Source organism: Humulus lupulus, chromosome X (assembly GCF_963169125.1).
Source record: "Humulus lupulus chromosome X, drHumLupu1.1, whole genome shotgun sequence".
Lineage (NCBI taxonomy): Eukaryota > Viridiplantae > Streptophyta > Magnoliopsida > Rosales > Cannabaceae > Humulus > Humulus lupulus.
The window spans coordinates 133,940,779-133,950,610 of record NC_084802.1 but is presented as its reverse complement, the minus strand read 5'-3'; the positions used below and the strand labels follow the sequence as shown (position 1 = coordinate 133,950,610).

General features: G+C 39.1%; 1 non-coding gene across 1 annotated transcript; it reads left to right on the top strand.

Annotated features, from left to right (window-relative positions):
- The first annotated feature begins 3,695 nt into the window (after positions 1–3,695).
- LOC133807888 (small nucleolar RNA R71) lies at positions 3,696–3,801 on the top strand. Its single transcript, XR_009879774.1, has one exon. It is a non-coding gene; the product is annotated as a small nucleolar RNA R71 (small nucleolar RNA).
- The last annotated feature ends 6,031 nt before the right edge of the window (positions 3,802–9,832 follow it).

The window sequence follows — 9,832 nt, the reverse complement described above, 5'->3', positions numbered from 1 at the left end:
TTTGGTGCTCACTACACAAAAACCACCAAAGAAACATAACTAAGTACAACACAAAGCACCCAGTACACAAAACACAAAAATCATTATCAACACTTGAGACCAAAGTATAAAAAATTTCCAATGAGTAAGAACTACACCTAAAACAGAGAAAACAAAGAAACAGACATAAACAAAATCAAATTGGGGAGTAGGGTTTAGAAATGCTCATTCAATGAATATGCAGGCTCTGCTCAAGGGATGCATAGCTGGGTCACTCGATGCTTGGGTAAGGCGCAGCTAGTTGCAGATGGAGATTGCTTGATGATGCGCATGGAGCTCCTGAGATTCTTGCTAACCTGGGCTAGATTCTCTCGAATTTGGGTCGGGTTGGTGTTGATTTGGTGGTTGGTGGGGTAGCTTTGGTGAGGGTATGAGCATTTATAGTGGCCAGGGAAGGTAGGAGTAATGGGGCAGTGGGAAGTTGTGGGGCTTTTGGTGGGGCAGTGGTGGTTTTGGATTTCTTTGTGGTAGTTTATGGGATAGAGGTTGGTGGAGATTTTTGTTTGTTTGGTGGTGGGATCGGGGCTGGTTTGAATTTCTTTCGCTGGGCTCGTGTTCTAGTGGTCATTTTGGGCAAAAAGGCAACAGCTAAAGCACAAGGCCACCACACAACAAAAGGAGCACCTGAACAGTAATGCCACAGATTTTTCGACAGAATAACAAAGCAATATTACCAACCCTGAATAGTAAGGCCATCGATTTTTATTTTCAACAGAGTCTCCAACATATTTTTGTGCTTCCCAGATCAAATACTATAAATGACTCCAATGCCCAACAATATACATAGCACTATAAGAGGACAAGGAAATTAATACCCCAGTTTTGAGTGGCTCGGCTGACTGTGGTGATGCTTGGGCTCGTGGCTGCGCGACTGGGTGGTGCCAAGGATTGGGGTTCACACAGCTGGGTTTCTGGGCAGAGATGGGTTAGGGTAATGGTGAAGATGGGTAAATATCCTATATACATATATGTATTTTATAAATAATATAAATTTTACTGAATATATGTATATATATATTTTTGTATAGGTTATAGTATATATATAAATTTTTTAAATACATATATATATGTAGTAAAATATATATAAATAATAATAAATATAGTAATTTTTTTTGTATATATATAGTATTATATATATATATGCCTTTGAATGAAACCACGACCCAGGATTTTTTCTCTGCCCAGATTGCTAACATTTTGCCCTCGTTTGCTTCAGCAACCCAAATTTGACGTAACTCCCTTTTATTTTCGGAAATTTTTGCATGCATTTTGCTGAAGTAAAACTCTTGCAAAACCTCCAGACTCCAAAATTACTTCCAAAACACCCTATTTCTTGCCGTCTTAACACCTGAAACACCAAAATACACATAAAACCACTCCAAAACATAACAATAAAATGAAGTTAAAATTACAAAAAATTAAAACTAACAATAAAAATAATTAAAAACACTCATATGTATATTTGTCTTTTCTTTTCTTTTATTGGTTGAATTTTTTTTCTTTTTTTTTTCAGTGCATTTTTATTATTTCTTTCTTTGAGTTGCTTTACAAATGAATCCTCCAAAAACCATAGCAACCCAAACTTCATTTTTTTTCTAAGGATCTTTCAAGGAAACTGAGGTTTGGTATTGCTCAACCTCGCTTCCCCCAAACTTTGCTTCTTTCCTTGTTACCTTAAATGCTCTTCCCACATGCTCATCATATAATTCCACTACGCCATTGTAAAACACCTTGCTCACTAAGAACCCACCATCACACCTTGATTTCACTAGAGAGTTTGAGAAAAAAACTCTATTCCCAACTTCCAACATTTGTGATTGAGGCTTTCTACTTTGTTTCTTTTTCTTCTTCTTTTTCCTCGGTAGCTTTGGAGAATGAGATGGTTCTTCTTTCTTACTTATCCATGGTTCCCCACCTTTCTCAATTTCTTCAAAAGGGACCTTTTTCTTGAATCCATTGCTATATTTTCCATGCATCTTTTCAATCAACTTGAAGTTAGAAACACTTATGGCCAAAAAAGCTTCAACTTCATTAGGAGAGCGTATAGGATTAAAAACCTTGAATGTGACTTGTTTGTCTTCAGCTCGAATGGTGAGCTCTCCTTTTTGAACATCTATCAACGTCCTCCTGGTGGAAAGAAATGGTCTCCCCAAAATGATCGGTACATCCCTATCTTCCTCATAGTCAAGAATAATGAAATCTGCCAGAAAAATGAACTTGTCAACTTGTACTAGGACGTCTTCAATCTTTCCCTCCGGATGCACCATAGAACGATCAGCCAATTGCAAGGTGAGTGTAGTTGGCCTTGCTTCTCCAATTCCCAACTTCTTAAAAATGGACATGGGCAACAAATTAATACTAGCTCCCAAATCACAAAGAGCTTTACCAAGTTCTCTCCCCCCAATAGAAATTGGAATTATGAAACTGCCTGGATCCTTCAACTTTGGAGGAATTTTACTCTTCAATATAGCACTACACCCTTTAGTCAACGCTACCGTTTCAAATTCACCAAGCCTCCTCTTTTTAGTTAAAATATCCTTCAAAAACTTCACATAGTTGGGCATTTGCTCCAAAGCTTCTACCAAAAGTATATTGATGTGAAGTTGTTTCAAAACATCTAAAAATCTTCGGAATTGACCATCTTGTTGCTGCTTTTGAAATCGCTGAGGAAATGATGGAGGTGGCTTGCTTATAGGCCATCCTGTAGCACTTTGAGGAGGAATTGCTTCAGGATCAGCATTTAAATTTTTTGATTTCACAGCTTTGTCTCCATTGTCCACACTACTTTGGATTGAAGTGGGCTTGCTGTTTCTTGTACAATTATCCTCAGTCAATTCCAGATTTTTACCACTCCTCAAGGTAACCGCCTTGCAATGCTCCTTGCCATCTTTCCTGGATTTTCTGTGTCACTAGGCAAGGTGCCTTGTGGTCTATTCCTTAGCTTATTAGGAAGCTGCCCCAATTGAGTTTCTAGATTCCTCAAGGATGCCGCTTAACTCTGAATCACAACATCATTCTTGGCCATATATTCCTTCATTAAACTCTCCAAAGAGCTTGATTGAGACACTTGTGGAGGGGGTGGTTGAGCTCTTTGTTGTTGTTGAGAAAACCCCGGTGGATATGTAGGCTTGTTTTACATTCGTGCTCCGGTTGAACTAGCTCCTTGACCCCCCCCCCCCCCCCCCCCCCATGAGAAGTTTGGATGCTGCCTCCACCCCAGATTGTAAGAGTTCGAATATGGGTTATTTCGGTTGGCATTTTGATTCCCCACATAACAATTTGAAGCGGGATTCGAAGGACAACTCTCAAATGCATGCCCATCTCCACAATAGACACAAGATACATCGGCAACTTGTCCCATATTGGCTGGTTGTACCATTCCCCCGAAACTCACGTTCTTGAGAAGGTTAGTCACTGAAGAAACTTGAGCGGTCAAAGATGTCAATGAATCCACTTCAAGTATACCAGCCACTTTTCAACTTATTGAGGCTCTAACATTGGACCATTGATAATTGTTGCTAGCTATCCTCTCCAAAATCTCATAGGCTTCAATATAGGATTTAGAGAGAATAGCCCCATTAGCTGAAGCATCTAACACCACACGAGTGGGAGAATTTTGCCCATTGTAGAAAGTTTCCATTTGTATACAATGCGGGATCCCGTGGTGTGGGAACTTTCTCAATAACTCCTTGAATCTCTCCCAAGCTTCACAGAATGATTCATCTTCCAGCTGTTGAAATGACATAATTTCATGGCGAAACTTGGCATTTTTGGTAGGAGGGAAGTACTTCATCAAGAATTTTTCAGCCAACTCATTCCATGTAGTCACCGAGTCGGGAGGTAGGGTGTTGAGCCAAGCTCTAGCTCGATCCCTCAAAGAGAAAAGGAACAATTTTAACCTTAGGGCCTCGTCAGTCACTCCTTGTAGGTTGAAAGAATCGCTTACCTCCAAAAATGAATGAAGATGAAGGTGAGGATCCTCACTAGGCAGCCCACTAAATTGACCCACTGTTTGCAACATTTGGAACATAACAGGCTTTAACTCAAATTGGGGTGCTTGAATTTCAGGCCTAACAATGCCCGGATTGAGCTCGTTAAACATGGGGGCAGCATACTCCCTTATGGCTGTCTCTCTATCATCAGCCATAGCAATTGTGTTAGTGACATTATTAGCACCCTCAACTCCTTCAACCTCTTCAGCCATATTAAGGCGATTTTGAGCCCGTTGTTCCCTTAGTCTTCTTCTAATTGTTCTTTCAATCTCAGGGTCAATAGGAGCTAGTTCAATGTCTTCTTGCTCATTCATATAGTAAATCACCTGAGAAAACACAAGAGCAAGCAAACAAAGTCAGCTCAACAAAGAAAGAAAAATAAATTGCAAGTAATTGATTTTACAAGAATTTCTAATTTCAATCCACGGCAATGGCGCCAAAAACTTGTTGTGATAAATTTAATATTTGATTTTAAATACGCAAGTGCACGTAATCACACAAGTAATATAATGATAAGTAAATCGTCTCCACAGGGATTGCAAATTAGAAAAAATAAGCAAAATAATTACTAAACAATTTTAAGAAATTACAAATCAAGTGGGTTGTTTATAGGCTAAGCAAAATATTAAAATAAAATGGAAATACTGAAATTAAAAACTGAACAGAACAAGAAAATTGAGAGAAATATATGGATTGCAAAATGGACTTGAATTATTGAATTCCCCTATATTATTCATCCTGAACAACTTGCGGACAGATTGTTGCAGCAATATTCTAGCAAAACTCTCAGGTTAACAAGAATTCATTTAAACACTCATAAAACTTTCCCAAATTTTATGAAATTAATTCTTCTACCTAATTAAACATATTCCTATGCGAAATCTGATTTAAGAATGCAAATCAAATTTTAATTCTCAAAAGTTACAGAAGGCAAATAACATATCCCTATGTTACTTACTAACATAACCTAACCTAGATTATAACTTGTGTCATCCAAGTTCTTTCCATTACATTTAATCTTTCCAGCATTAAACATAATTAAATAATTTGCCATTGCAGGCCAAACAACAACAAGAAATTAATATAAGCACACTTGAATGAACAAAGGAGATTTTACTAAAATAAAGTGCAAGAAATTTATAGACTATAACATAGGGTTCATCAACAATTCAAGCCACCTAAAAATTAGTTCATGGCTGAGTTCATAAACAATAATCCACAATCAAAACAGCCCATACTATTCAGATTTAGAATCCAACTCAGAAATTAATAAAATAAAGTTTAGGAAAAGAAGAAATAACAAATCCAAAATCATGCTTGAGCTTTCTTTGTTTGTCCTCCTTCTTCTTTGTTGATATTATGAGTTTTTCTCCTTTCCTGTTCTGGTTTTATTTTCCAAAAATGGCTGCTGCTTCCTCTTTACGGTTGAAACCCTCTTTTGTGTATATTAGGTTTTCTCCTCCCTTTCCCAAAAGTACCATAATGCCCCTTTTCCTCCAAAAACATCAATTCCTCCTTTCTCTTTTTGTCTTTTTCTCCAATATGTTGAATAATTCTTTTTTCCCTTGCCACCTCAGCCAAAATTTCCAGCTTACTCATTGACTGCCACGTGTTCCAAGTGTCCAAAAGTTGCCTGATCAAAATGCTTCTGTTTTGCTGCAGCAAACCTGATAATTCAGCCATCAACAACAAAATTAAATCAAAATAGTTTCACATGTTAGTTCATTCCTTGTGCGAATATTTATCCATGAAACTATTACCTTTAACCTAATAGCTATTAAAAACTAAAAAAAATAATTAAACTTAATTAAGATAATGAAAACATCAAGGTTAGCTTCAAAAGCTAAAAATAAACTAACATCGCCCATGATTTTTTCACAATTATAAGTTCAAAAGCACATGAAATAACTCTTTATTCAAGAGTTATCAACACACCACATAGCTCTACAGGTACAAATAGTTCTCTTACCTAGTGTCCTGAGCTGACAATCCAAAGCGATCCTGAGCACGATCCTAATCATGAGCCTGAGCGGTAAGACCTAGTCACAACGTATTAATAAATATCCACCATGATTTAAATCAATTAAAATCCTTTGGAATCACATACTAGCCCCTCGGACCTGGGATTCTACCGAACCGGGTAGTAAAATCCTTCCCGAGCCTTAACGTTTGAGTTCCCGAACTTAAAACGCTCAAATGGCCACTCACATTTGAGCTGCGGCCCAACCCCTTAAGGGTTGCGACACACCTAAGTCAGAGGAAAAATGCCTCTCTTCTGAGGGACACGGGCCGTGGAGCGCTACACCTTGTGCCGTGGTGCGCCTGGTAGACAGAGGCTTTCCAGCCTCTTCGAACACACGGGTTGCGGCGTGAGCCCGAAAACCCAGAAACATCACCATTTTCTACGTTTTCCCTGAACTCAACTCACCAAAAGTCCACCTTAGACATAAAATAAATCCATAATTAAGTCTCTCAAGCATTCCCAAATAACTTAGAAAACAAAACCACACTAATAGCTAAACCAAAACTCCATTACAACCCAACAGTCAAACCTTGAGTTTGAAACTCAAGAACACCAATATCAAACTCACAATTCAACAGAGACGCATAGGAATTCACTTACCCTTTTTTTTTCAAATGATAACACTGAATTAATCCTCAACTAATCCTAGCTTGATTCCTCAGTCTCCAAGCTTCCAAACCTTCAATTTTTGCATCAATTCCCCAAGAACCCCCACTAGCTTCTATGCACACCAAAAGAAAAGATAGAACCATGTAGGGAGAGAGAGAGAGAGAGAGAGAGAGAGAGAGAGAGAGTTATTTCTACTTCTGGTGGGTTCTACTATCTAAGGCCATCCAAGCTTATCCCCTAAGTGAAAAGTCCAAAATGCCCTCTAGACATAACCCTATTCTTTAACAGCCCCAAGGGCTAAATTGTCATTTGCCACGTCCCGTTAGTTCCTCGAGTGTTTCTAATAAATTTCCATTTAATCTTGATATACCCAAATCATTACTAATAATTGTTCGTTACCCGATAAACCCCCAGGCACATGCCAAGTTCTCAAAATACCCCTAGGCTCACCCCGAGCCGGGTATCTGACCCCGTTGTGACTATTCCGCTAATATGCTCCCTATGATTCTCTCAGATCACACATCTCAAATATATCCCCACAACACTGGGGTCTCACTCACAACACATGCATATTTACATATATGCCCTCAACGGGCCAAAATTACAAACACGTCCATATTCACAGAAATGGGCCCACATGCATATTTAATACACACAATCATGCATGTATAATTACATTACCAGATAATTCATTTATAACACATCATCACACATATAATCCAAATTAGGCCCAAACACTGTAGTCAAGGCACTTAGCCTTAATTATCAAATGCGGGACATTACCGAAGGTGACATTCCTTGGTTACATTGTCAGTGGAGATGGGATTAAGGAAGATTCGGCCAAGGTTGATGCATTTAGGGATTGACTGAGGCCAACGAAAGTCAGGGTATTATCGATGCTTTGTGGAAGGATTCTCAAAGATTGCTAAACCACTGACAAAATTGACATGGAAGAACTTGAAGTTCGTGTGGTCAGACAGATGTGAGAATAGCTTCCAGGAGTTGAAGCGACAATTGATTACTGCTCTGGTGCTAATCCATCCTTTAGATGGGGGTAAGTTTGTGGTGTATTGTGATCCATCGAGAGTGGGGTTAGTATGTGTGTTGATGCAAAGTGGGAAGGTCATTGCCTACGTATCACGACAGCTGAAGGAATATGAATAGTGATACCCTACTCACGATTTGGAGTTAACAGTGATGGTATTTGAATTGAAAGTGTGGAATGGAGAAAAGTGCGAGATATACAGCAATCATAAGAGTTTGAAGTATTTCTTCACCCAGAATGACTTAAACATAAGATAGAGACGTTGGCTAGAGTTGGTAAAGGATTACGACTGTGAGATTCTTTACCTTCTAGGGAAAACCAATGTAGTGGCAGATGCTTTGGATCGGGGAGGCCCATGATAGTTGTTTAGTTCAAAGCAGATATTGAAGGAGTTGACAGAAGACATGACTAGAGCAATGATAGATTTGGTAGTGGGTCGGTTAGAAAATATTATCTTATAGTTCACTCTTTGGAGAGAATAGAGGAGGAATAAATGAGTGATTCTCAGCTAATAAAGCTTAGAGAGGACGTCCTATCCTGAGTAGCTAAGGATTATTCCATTATAGAGATGGGTTTGCTGATATAGGATCGAATTTGTGTTTTGATGGGCATGGGTATTAGACGAGAGATCCTTGATGAGTCTTATACCAGACCGTACTCATTAGATCCAGGCACCAAAAATATGTATCAGGATCTAAGGACATTGTATTGGTATCCTGGGATGAAGAAAGATGTGGTTGACTATGTGGTGAAATGTCTAACCTGTAACCTGTCAGCATGTGAAGGCTGAACACAAACGACCAGCGGGGTTGTTACAGCCTCTAGGTATTCCCGAGTGGAAATGGGAAGATATTACTATGAACTTTGTAGGAGGCTTGCCTAGGACAGTGGGGCAACATGACTCGGTATGGGTGATAGTAGACAGATATACCAAGTCAGATCATTTCTGTCAGTAAGGACAAACTATACAGTGGACCAGTATGCAGAACTGTATGTGAGAGAGAATGTACCTCGCCATGGGGTTCCAAAATCTATAGTGTCGGACCGGGATCTCATTTTTACCTCCAAGTTTTGGGGAAGCCTGCAGAAGGCTTTCAGATTTCGGTTTAAATTCAGTACAACCTATCATCCTCAGACAAACATGGAGTCTAAGAGGACGATTCAAATTTTTGAGGACATGCTTAGAGCACGCGTACTGGATTTCGTGGGGTCTTGGAGTAAGTACCTTCCGTTGATTGAGTTTTCATACAATAATAACGATTAATCAACAATTTGGAGTAGCTCCATATGAGATGTTGTATGGAACGAAGTGTAGGTCGCCCATTCATTGGGATGAAATGGGAGAAATGAAGTATTTGGGTCCTGAGATGGTTTAGAGAACTAATGAGGCTATTGAGAAGATCCGAGCTTGAATGCTCGCCTCACAAAGTAGACAGAAAAGCTACACCTACCCTAAGCGTAGGGATGTGGAGTTCTAGGTAGGGGACCACATATTTCTGTGAGTTTCACCACTACGGGGAGTAAAAAGGTTTGGAAAGAAGAGGAAGCTGAGCCCTAGGTTTGAAGGACCTTTCAAGATCCTAGAAAGGATTGGGCATGTAGCCTATAGATTGGCTTTGCCCCCGTCATTAGTAGCATTTCATAATGTGTTTCACATCTCATTGCTTTGGAAGTATGTGTCAGATACGACCCATGTATTGGGATATGAGGATCTAGAGTTACAGACGAATTTGATTTATGAGGAGCGACCAATTCAGATCGTAGACAGAAAGGACAAGGTTCTGAGGAACAAGGCGATTCCACTAGTTAAAGTTTCATTGAGGAATATCAAGGTCGAGGAAGCGACCTAGGAGCTAGATTCAGTTATATAGGATCAGCATCCCGAGTTGTTCAGGTAAATTTCGAGGACGAAATTTTCAGTAGGAGGGGATAGTTTTAACGTCCTAAATTTGCTAATAAGGTTTAGTGTCTTGATTAGTGTGTCGGGAGAGCCTAATTGGATTTAAGTGTGACTTATGTGATATTAATTGAATATATGTGAAATTATGTGGCATATGTGAATTATATGGTAATATGAATATTTATGGATGTGGGCCCATTCTTATTAATAAGGGCATATTTCTA